The sequence below is a fragment of the Nicotiana tabacum genome, chromosome 6 (genome assembly GCF_000715075.1).
Source record: "Nicotiana tabacum cultivar K326 chromosome 6, ASM71507v2, whole genome shotgun sequence".
Taxonomy (NCBI): Eukaryota; Viridiplantae; Streptophyta; class Magnoliopsida; order Solanales; family Solanaceae; genus Nicotiana; species Nicotiana tabacum.
In genome coordinates, this window is record NC_134085.1 from 73,323,505 (window position 1) to 73,335,011 (window position 11,507).

The 11,507-nt window shown below is 37.2% G+C and overlaps 1 non-coding gene and 1 pseudogene across 1 annotated transcript; both read right to left on the reverse strand.

Moving 5' to 3' along the window:
- Positions 1–3,592: 3,592 nt before the first annotated feature.
- TRNAR-UCU (transfer RNA arginine (anticodon UCU)) lies at positions 3,593–3,664 on the reverse strand. The gene has a single exon. It is a non-coding gene; the product is annotated as a tRNA-Arg (tRNA).
- A 1,979-nt stretch (positions 3,665–5,643) lies between these two features.
- LOC142182448 (18S ribosomal RNA) lies at positions 5,644–6,031 on the reverse strand (annotated as a pseudogene).
- Positions 6,032–11,507: the final 5,476 nt, after the last annotated feature.

Here is an 11,507-nt window from a genome sequence, read left to right on the forward strand (position 1 = left end):
AGGGATTGGAGTTTACCGCCCGTTTTGAACCACTCACGCATCTCACGATACTTGCCATTGTACCTGCAATACTTCGCAACCATTTTCTGGAAAACAATCTTTCGCTTCTCTTCTCAGTCGGCGCTCTCGATATACAAAATGAGAGTATAAAAAAAGAATTAAAAGATAAAAAAAGGAAGAACCGAAAAGAGTTATTAAAGACAAAAAGGGGAGAAGGGCGCAAAGCGCAAAAATAACGAGGAAAAAAACTCACCCTCAGAGCCATCCCAGATATGCCTAGCAACAAGTCGGAATCTTTAAGCGCTTGTAGAGTCCTATTCTCGGAGGCAGAGCAAAAAGGGGCCAAATAAGGGACCACGCTCGCCGTGTCATCCATTAAATTGTAGTCCAAAGGGATAACAATCGAACGAGAAGATCCATCTGTTTTCACCTCAGCCCGAGTAAACCCTTCGTTGAATATCCTCTCTTCCTCAGGATCGACATCGGAGCCGGATTCGTAATCATCTACGACCACTCCTTCCGCCATCTCCTCAGTCGAGGAGGGAACATCGGCCCGCTTTGATGATGTCGGGTCGTTTCTCGGAATGATTACAGTTGCCTCTAGCCTCTCTCCTCCTTCCACAGAGGCAATCACCAAATACAACGGGGCCATGGTCTCTACATCCAAAGTCGTACCCCTCCCCCCCCCCCCCCGATGCGACCGTGGTCAACCCAAGATCACCCCCCGTAGGCTCCTCATCCTCGATCCCTCCACTATCAATCTCTATCCTTCGTCTTTCCAGCGGAGCCTGTTCCTCCTCGCCCTGTTACGACTCATCCACCAAATGAAACACTAAAGAAGCCAGAATCTCCACTGGTAGGGCAGCATCCTGGCGGCTAGGCCTACGCGAGGCCGGGGTCTAAGAAGTAACAACAGTCTGAACAGGCTCGCTTGCAGCCGCAGCGAGTAAAGGCCCGATCGAAGTGTGTGACTGGCAGAAAGCGGGAGTAAGAGCCCTCATCCTCCTCGAAGCCCTCCGACCTACCAACAACGAAAAACAAGTAAAAAAATGAAAGGAGAGAAGGCGGTACTAAGATCAAAACCGCTGAGATCGAAATGAAATGACTTACCGGCCAAAGGTTTGTGCCCAAATCGCTCGTTGAACTACGACCACTCACGGATCCCCACCGTGTGAGGTAGAATTTGGCTCACCCAGTCATGAATGTCGGTGACTGGAGAAGGAGGATCCTTCTCGACTACATAATAAAGAAAAGAAGGGGGAGAACGATTAGATCATTAAACAGAAACAACAAATAGCCAGTTCGGAGAAACACTTACGAGCATAGCTCCACTCCTCGGGAAACCCGTTAGGGTTCGACACCACGTGCTCCGTCCTCACATAAAAGAAATCAACCAAAAAATGGCAATTTGTTTTACCATCCATCTTCACCACTAGTCCCTTAGTCCCACGATGGTGAAGGTGTATCATCGTACCCCTATGAAACTTGGGGCGAAGAGGTAAAGCATATGACAGAGAGAAATCCCACGGTTGGCTAGCTCCATGTACTTGATAAGCATAAGGAAAAGCTTGTAGATGTATGGGGAGAGCTGAGCTGGACACACGCAATAGTAGCGGCAGATGTCCTCCACCAAGGGAGGAAGAGGAAGCGTATAGCAGACAACAAGCGGCTATGAATAGAATGCGCAGTATTCGGAGCGATGTATCTGCACCACATCATTACCATCAGGGATAAGTTCGACGTGGTATGGAATTCTCCATTTAGCCCTAAATGCAACAACCGTCGGCGCATCCATATCAGAAACAGTGGGTTCAGGATCATCTTCAGGCTGGTTCGAGAAGTCCGACCTGGCCTTCCCCGAACATGGAACTATCTCATCCACAGTGGGGAAACTCTCATCTTCCACAATGGCTACTACTTCTTCATGAGAAGGCATATCCACAGTCAATGGGACAGGATCAGAAGCTCCCTCAAGGATAGAAGATGCACTAGCTATTTTCCTATCACGTATATAAGAAGAAAGTGCAAATGTAAAGGGGTAACAGCAGGGGAAGACGCTGAGAGAAGGGAGAGAGAGATGCAAGAATTCTGAAAAAGAAGAAGGGGAAGCTTGGAGTTTTAAATGCTTGAAAGACACAACAGCTCAAATGAGAAATCCCCATCCCTATTTATAAGAATACTAGCACCCTAATCGAGAACGCCAAACGCCACCACATTAATTTCGAAACAGAAGAGGCGCGGGAAAGGACGTGACGATTTAGGAACATGTGTCATAATGATGCATGATGAAGTGATGTCATTTCAAACTGACGTAACAGTCAGATATGGCTTTTAAAGTACCACACCATCACCTCGCATAAAAAGGTTACTCCTCGGCCAACATGCTCAGATTTCTAAAATTGCAACTAGCGAAGTCCGCCCATCGAGCTCGTCTAAAACAACCCCAATAAACGGAGGGACTAACTGTATAGGTCAAAATCTGACTAAGGAAATCTTGCCTAAGAGAGCTTAACTAAAAGCTGATTAGGCCGAGGTCGTGCTTAAGAAGGAACCTATTGGCGAGCTAAGTAACTAAGGTCGAGGTCGAGTACTCAGATCAGCCCAAACAGCTAGTTTAGTGACAAGATATTTTAGAGAAATATTCTACAGAATATTTTCTGCACTTGTACTTTCTGTTAGGTGATATAAGTGGGAATAGAGAGAGAAGAGAGGGGTATGTAATGTTCTATATGATAAGTTCTCTCAGGAAAAGTTGACTCTCAAGTAAACTACAAACATTGTCTTTACAAAAAGATTCGATTTGTCGTTGATCCCACATCTTTCTCGCATCAGATCCGAGAAAGTTTTCTATGTTCCCTGGTTTGTTTGTCTCACATCATTGTCAGAGAGAGAATCACCCACCTCATTAAATATTTGGGTGAATCATTCTCCTTATTTACATTTATTGTCATTTAATATATTTATTGCTTGTCATTACTCCCTTACACATTCATAACACCACCATTAAAATATCCCCTTTGTATTAAATCGGTCTAAGTGCAATTATACATTGTTCATATCAACCAATTTCAGATCTAGGATTTATTATGTTTAACTAGGAGTTACCCATTATCATCCACTAGCTACAGGGAAACAACTGGATTGGCTTTTCTAACTCTCTTTAAAAGAGACTGCTTTAAAATTCACTTGCCCTAGAACCTGCTTTTTATTCATATTGATCTAGAATCAGTTATTCCTAGTTTTTTTATTATTCCTAGCCAGACAAATTAAATTAATCTCGAGATCCAAAAACCTATCTATACGCCTAGCCTTAAGAAAAAGAAATCTCGTTAGCCCTGCCATAGAAACTATTACCTCCACTTGGATTGAAAGGAAGAACTTAGGACTTTTGGATTACCGAGGAAGCAGAAGCCCTATTTAAAGAAGTATTCAGGAACAAATGGACCGTTTTATACTTCAGGAACAAGCATAAAGAAATATTGATCACTTTTGTCTTAATCTTAATAAAAAAATGAATCAAGCGTCTTGGATTCAAATATTCAAACAGTCTTTCTTGCTATCGAAATCTAAAAAAATATATATGGAAATAAATTGCGTCCAATAGGATTTGAACCTATACCAAAGGTTTAGAAGACCTTTGTCCTATCCATTAGACAATGGACGCTTTTCATTCTGATTTTTTTCGTATTTTAACTTTTTGTTTGAAAAAAAATAGAAAGAATCGGATGTGAAAGAAATTTTGGAATTATGTATTCAATGATGTACTAATACTAATAAACTAAATTTGATTTAATGAATACATTAAAATATTTAGAATAAATAGATATAAAGCGGGTAGGGGGAATCGAACCCACATCATTAGCTTGGAAGGCTAGGGGTTATAGTCAACGTCGATTCATTATTTTTAACGTCTCTAATTCAAAACCGAACATGAAACTTTGGTTTCATTCGGCTCCTTTATGGAGATGAGTCAATTTATAGATCTAAGATGTGAACAAAATTCGAAGAAAAAAAAAAAGAATTCTACCCAAAAGTTTTATAAGGTAATTGTTCGTTTTAAAATCGAAAATGGAGTCGATAGGGTCCACTTGGTTTAAACGAAAGAAGAGATCTTTCTAGCGATTCAGTTCCTAGAGGGTTCCAAACCTAGCCTTCCAATATGAGAGTGAGACAAGCAAGCCTGAATCCATCGAATGAAGGAAGTGATGCTTGCTACGATCAATATCCGAACAAGACCTTAACTTTGAATCTTGATGATGGGTGGGACCCCCTCTCCTGCGCGATTTGATCTTTCTCCCATTTGCTGAGTCGAGCTATCACCTCGATTGGAATAGATATACACAGCCCCTCTACCCCTACTCTAGTCAGCTTTCTATCTCTTTCTCCAATCTTCGATGATCCTCCTGCAGGCAAATCATAGAAGTCAAGAAGAAGTGATGGGCCTGATCTTCCGATATCGATATCTGATCCCTAAGCTGAGCTGAAAGTGAAGCCGAACGAAGGAGAGTTAAGTTAATTGCTCATTCCCCGGCTACAGAGCATGCCATTATGCTTGATACATGCAATTGCTTTCCTTGGCACTGTAGTTAGTGACTTGTCTCCGTCTTTTTTAGATCACGAAGGTTAGTGGGAATTCTAAGTGTTACCTGCCGTTTTTTTCTTGCTGGGACGATCATATATCCATATTTTGATAGCTTCTGATTTCATATAGTCCTGGATTGTAGTAAAAACAGGTGTTGAATAGGGTCATCTACCCATAGCTGATGTTAACCATCCTACAGAGCGGATTAATGTCATTAGGTTTACAATATGAGGAATAGCGATTGGACAGAAACGCTCAACTGTGGCACAATTAGTTCAAATTCTTTCAGAAGCGAATGCTTTGGAATATTCTATTCTTGTAGCAGCCACCGCTTCGGATCTTGCTCCTCTACAATTTTTGGCCCCATATTCTGTGTGTGCCATGGGGGAATATTTCCGCGATAATGGAATGCACGCATTAATAATCTATGATCTTAGTAAACTGTCGATTGATAGGCAACCCTATCCTTATTCAGAAGGAGTGGAAATTGAAGACTGATTTAATATGAGCTCACTTGGATCTCACTCTCCTGAAGTGCTATCCTAAGTGAGTACTGGTTCATCACCAACGGGTGATTTCTGATCACGTAAAAAAACCTCATTCTATTTGTTTTTTATTTTTCAATTAGCTAGTAAGTAACTTATCTTAGTCCCGAAGAGAAAAAAGTTGAACTACTCCTCTATTTTAAAATAAAGGATTTGGAACCATATTGTGGTAGGTAGGTGCGCGAATAATATAGGAATTGAGCGCAGTTTCCAATGTGAGAGGAATTCGCTCTATGGCCTCATGAGAGCCTTAAAACAAACTGGGTTTTTTCATGACTGAAGTTATCATCTCTTTCCTCAAACGAAGGATTCCCCTTAGCTATTCTTTCCTAAGTTTTCCCTTTCACTTGATTTCCGATAGATGAACAAGAAGGAAAATGGAACAATTCTAATTTTGACTTGCCCCAGGCTACGTGTCCTTTGGACCCTTCGCCCGCCCGCCACCAGTGGAAGCAAGCTAGCCCCTATCTTGGAAAGTTGGGGGAAGAGTGCATTTCCATCGTAAAAGATTCAATCCAGCCACAGGAACGTTCCCCTACGGCTACCTTGTTACGACTTCACCCCAGTCGAAGATCCCACCGTAGTATGCGCCAATAAGACCACCAAAGGCCTTGTGGCACTAGTGTGCCACAGAAGTCATGGGTGATCATTGGTTCGATGCTTCGGGCGAAACCAATTCCCAGGGTGTGACGAGCGGTATGTATAGGGTCCGGGTACGTATTCACCACGGCATGCTGATCTGCGATTACTAGCAATTCCAACTTCATCTTCCCGAGTTGCAGAAAACAATCCGAACTGAGGCAATCTTTCCGGATTCGCTCCGCCTTACAGCCTTGCTTCCCATTGTAATTGCTATACATTGTCTAGCCTTCATCAACTTTCAACAGTCTTCTGCTTATGCCGCTAAAGAAGTCTTCAAACCAATCAAGAGTGAGGCGGACTAGCGACCGGCTGGCAACCAATAAAGAATCAGAGTGATCGGCAAGCGACATGAGCGAAGGAAAAGCCTCGTCTAGCAACAAAGAGACGAGTGACCGCAAGCTAGCAACAACGAAAGAATGAGCGACAGCAGCTCGAAAGGCTTTAAGCATCTTGCATCTGTGACTTTCTCCAATTTACATGCAAGCCTGAAATTGCTTCAAAGATAGAAAGAATCATCCTCAAGTCCCGTTCGAATTTTCGGAAAATGAAATTACTTAATTCTCCGTCCCATTTTATATATCTTAATTGTTGGTAAACTTAATTTGATAAAAAAAATTATGGCAATATTTTATCTTAATCAGCAAATTTATTAAAAAACTGGAATATATTAAAGCGACATACTTTCTGATAATTAAGTTTAGTTTCAAAATAAAAGTACAACACCGATCATTAGCAGTTATATGATTGACTGCACAAGGTTAAGATAGTCACTAATATGAGGGTTAATTATTTCACTTATAATTATTGAATTTTACCCACTGAACTAGGTGTGAATTGCTCAAAGAAGATTTTTACCTTTCTTAGAATTGTAGTAGGGATGAAATTCTCCTACTATATAAAGGGGTGGTTTTTATTCAATAAAAAAATACTGTAACACGCATATCAAGGCAATATAAACTTGTTTTCTCTTCTAAGTTATTCAAAGTTCTTATTTTTGTTCATAGCTTTTCATACATATATTTTGGCTCTGAATCAAAGGCTGACCGATTGTTAAGCTCAGATCCGAGCCCGAACTCAACACCACAACTGATTTGATTATTTATTTCATCTTTAATTTGCTTATCTAACGTTATTGATCACTTATATTGAATTGATCAACATATCCTTAAAACCGTGAATAAATTCAATCGTTATCCATTTTTAAAGGTAAACAAGTGAGAGCTAATAACTGGATGAGAAAATTTGCTCATAGTTCAATTACTTTAATGTAATAAAATATAATTACGTAACTTTTAAGTTATAATGGGTAATATTTAGGGACCATACATAAAATTAACCCCTGATTGCGGATATAATTAAGGTATAAAAAATGTTAGTTTAGCTTTAGTTTTGTAAATGTTGAAATCTTTGGCAAGTATGTATCTGGTCCCTAGGATCGAGATAAGTAGGACGTCCAATGAACTAACCCCTAAGGTTCGTTTACTTGTCTAAGTCAAGTTGCAATTGCATAGTTGACCCGAAGAAACTCTAAAGTATAGATTATGTAATTGATCGTCGACATATATCCATGCCGGCCACCCAAACTGAAAGGAAGAAGTAGGACGTTCTTACGTATAGTAATCTAACAGCTTTATGCAATTTTGAAGAAATATAAGTTGGACAAGCAAGAGTGCACATTCAACAATTAGGCTACAAAATGGCCCATCAAAAAATTTGGCGTCAAATCAAACTTATATGGTTTCCACAAGATCGGTCAAGACAATGTATGCTTACAAGGTACAAGTACATGTTACTTTTGGTTTCTCTTTAGAGCTCCTTAGGGGGGGTGTATATATTGTGAGAGGAAAGGTGGTGGGGTTTCAGAAAAGTGACATATGCTCTTAAAATTAGTTGCACTGTGGTCATCATTCATTTCTACATAGTCATAGATTTCGATTGAGAAAAAAAAATGATAGGACATTGTCCCACTTGGATTATCTAGAATCCCAATTAATGTCCTGTTTTCCATAGATTTGGTAGGTTATCTTGCCACAGGAAACTTTATATGTATCTCTAGTTTATTTTTTATCGAGAGAAAAGGCCACGTTCACTAACTTTTTTGTTATCTTAAAATAACTGTCATTAAGCTTAAATTAAACATTATCTTGGCATAAAAAACGACAATTATTTGTTAAAGCAAATCTTTAAAACACCTTTTTTTAAACTAGTCGAGACATTGATAAAACGATCTTTTCCCCCCTGAATTATTATTAAGGGCATCCCGATGCACTAAATTAAACTCCCGTTATGCGTGGGTTTCGGAGAACGATCGGACCACAATTGTTTATTGTAAGCAGTCTTACCCTATATTTCTGCAAGAGGTTGTTTTCACGGGTCGAACCCGTGACCTCCTAGTCACATGGCAACAACTTTATCAGTTACGTCAAGCCCCCCTTCCCCAGAATTATTATTCTAGGAATAAAAGGAGCACAAACGGTGTTAGCTCACAACCACCAAATATATAGCATATTATACCAATTTTCTTATTACTCCCTCCGTTTCAGTTTATGTAAACCTATTTCCTTTTTGGTCTGTTTCAAAAAGAATGACTCCTTTCTAAATTTAGAAATAATTTAGCTTAAACTTCCAATTCTACCGTTAATGAGAAGTTTTTATAAAGGAAAAATAAGGGATTTTTACCTAGCTATACTATATTAGAAATTTATTTACCAATATTCTCTATATTTTATAATTTTAATAAGTATCTAGGTTTTTATTATAAATTGTATAGATTTCTCCTTAAAAGGATCTCATCTCATTATTAGTGCCTTCAATTAAGGGATTCAATTATATCCTTTCCTTTTTTTCCCTTTCCTCTTCTCTCCTTTTTTTTTTACATCAAAATTCCTTAATCTACACCCCGAATCTCCATTCTCTCTTCCACCATTGGCGACAACTTTATATTATCAAATCATCAATTGCATCGTTCTTTTGTTGGGAGACCGGACAACACTGAAAATGAAAAAATATTTAGGGATTGTATGATAACTGTATCATAATTGCATTTGAATTGTATCAGATATATCAATGTATAAAACATAATTGTATCATACTTGTATCACAATTCTATCTAACTTGTAGATGGTACATTAATATCTAAAATAATACCTGATATAATACCAATAACTTAATATATAATTATCATATATTTGTGATATAAACTGTGAAATTCGTCATGAACTCACAACTACTCATTTTCAGATACAAATTTGATACAATCCCGAAAGTATTCTTACACAATTCTGTTACAATTATGATACAATTTAAAATCGATTCTAAATTTAAATTAATACAATATCGTATTATATTTGTATTAGCATTGTATCATATATTGTTTTAGGTACAAATTGTGATACAATTATGATACAATTCTAGATTATGATACAACTTTGATTTTTATCTTTTCAAGTTTCAATTTAAAACATCCACCTAGAACACTCTAAACTTAAATTATGATACAATATTGTATTTTAATAGTGTTAGTATTGTATCAGAATTGTCTTAGGTATTGACGTATCAAATACAACTCAGATACAATTATGATACATTTATCATACAATCAAAATACAATTCCGAAACTTCTTCTTCCCCGAGTTTCAATCAAAAATTCAACCTAAGACCAACTTTAAACTTAATGAATCTCCCTTAAAATTGAGATATAAATTCTAAAGGATATTTTCAATCGTTTTCCAGAACACCTAATCTAAAAATCACAAATTCGTAAAATCTGAATATCTAATTCAAAGCTTCGAAACTTTTTAATGGTATGTCAATGGCAGACCCCTCCACCTACAATTTCAGAGATAATGTAGATGGATTTGTCAATAATTGAAGCTTTTTAATGGTTATTGGTGGAATTGATTCAGAGAAATATATGATGCTACAATTTTAGAGAGATAATAGTTTGATTTGTATGAGGGAGAGAGAGAGAGAGAGAGAGAGAGATATTGGTTGATTTGTATGAAAGAGAGGTGATGATTTTGGGTATCAATGGGTTTCTTACGGTGGGTAAGTACAAAGATAGATGATGTTTTGTAATCCTTTGAAAAAGGAAGAGTATCTTAAATGTAGGGGGGTTATGTGCAACTAATACCCGGTATTTAAAGTATGTTTCATTTCCTCCTTTTTATGGTTTTATATAACACTAGTAAATATAGGTATAAAAGTAATTAATAAGGAACCTAAATAAATGTAGTAAATAGGTTTCTGTTATAGTATAGTTAGGTAAAAATCCCAAAAAATAACTACTATTACTACATAACTTTCGGTTTCAAACAAGCTGAGCTCAGCATATGAATCATCCCGAATTACATTTTTTCATTTAAAGCCCGTTTGGATCAAGGGTGGATTCAACTCAATATCTACGGGTTTCCGTGAACCCAGTAGCTTTTGTCTAGAACCTGTATTTGTATTGAAAAATCTATTAAATATATAAGAATATTTAACTTGGAACCCAGTTCGTTCATCAATTAGTATTGTATATTAACTCGAGATTTTTGTAGGAACTCGTACACCTAAAATCCTGGATCCGCCTCACTTTTGATTAGCTTATTGTAAATAGCTGATAAACTTAAATTGCTAAAACTGATTTTTTCAATAAGTATTTAAGTGTTTGGATATAAGTATTGAAACTGATAATAAGCAATTGGTGTGTTTTGTAAAAAAGTATTGATAAACTGTTCTTTTATTAAAATAACTAAAATACCCCTAAAACTTTACAAAAGATTATAAATTTAAAAGTTTCTTCGTATAGAAAATGATGAACAACAAATATGGAATGAAGAAAAGGTTAAAAAATTTATTTTGAGAAAAGTATTTTGTGAATTAAGAAATATTATTAAGGATAAACTAGTAAAAGCCTTGGTCAAACTAAAAGTGCTTATAAGTTGAAAAGGCATAAGTTGGGTGTGACCAACTTATGACCTATGGATGATTTTAGCTTATAAACACTTGACTTAAAAATAATTATGGTGTTTACCAAACGTGTAAATAAGCCAAAAAATACTTATAAGCCAGTTTGAATAGCTTATAAACTTAGCCAAATACCCTCTTAATAGCTTGCTCACATTGAATGTCCTAAAGTCGAATAAAGAAGGAGGATTGTAGTAGGCTGACAACAATATAAAACTTATTAATTTAAGATAAATCCTCAAAATAGATTGTTTACCCTTAAAATCGGATAACAATTAAACTTATAAGTGATTTTAAGGATATGTAATTTCACCTAGCACCAATTGATAAATATGATGATTAATAGTAGAAATAAACAACAAAGTAATGCAAACCAGTATTAAAATGCAATTCAGCCCTCGAGCTAGGTCACCCTCGAACTGAATTAGTGAGAGTAAAGTTACGAAACAAACTGATGAACAAGAGAGTATAAGAGAAAAAAGTATTGTATTGCTTTGATATGTGAATGTAAGATGGTTACAAAAATGATTAGAACCCTCTTTATATATTAGAGTAATCCTATTTATGGTACAATTCTAATAAATAAATCTTAGGATGGGCTAAATAACCGTTCTTGATTTGATCCGTTCCGAGATTTCTGCCATGATCCTCGGCCAGTCACGGATATCTCGCCTTTCTGTTATTATGCTATTTTCGGTCTTGCTCGATGTTTATCCTGTTTGATCTCGATCATCATCGGTCTCAACCTCGACAGGTACTTCGAATCTCGGAGTCGGTGTCTTATCTTC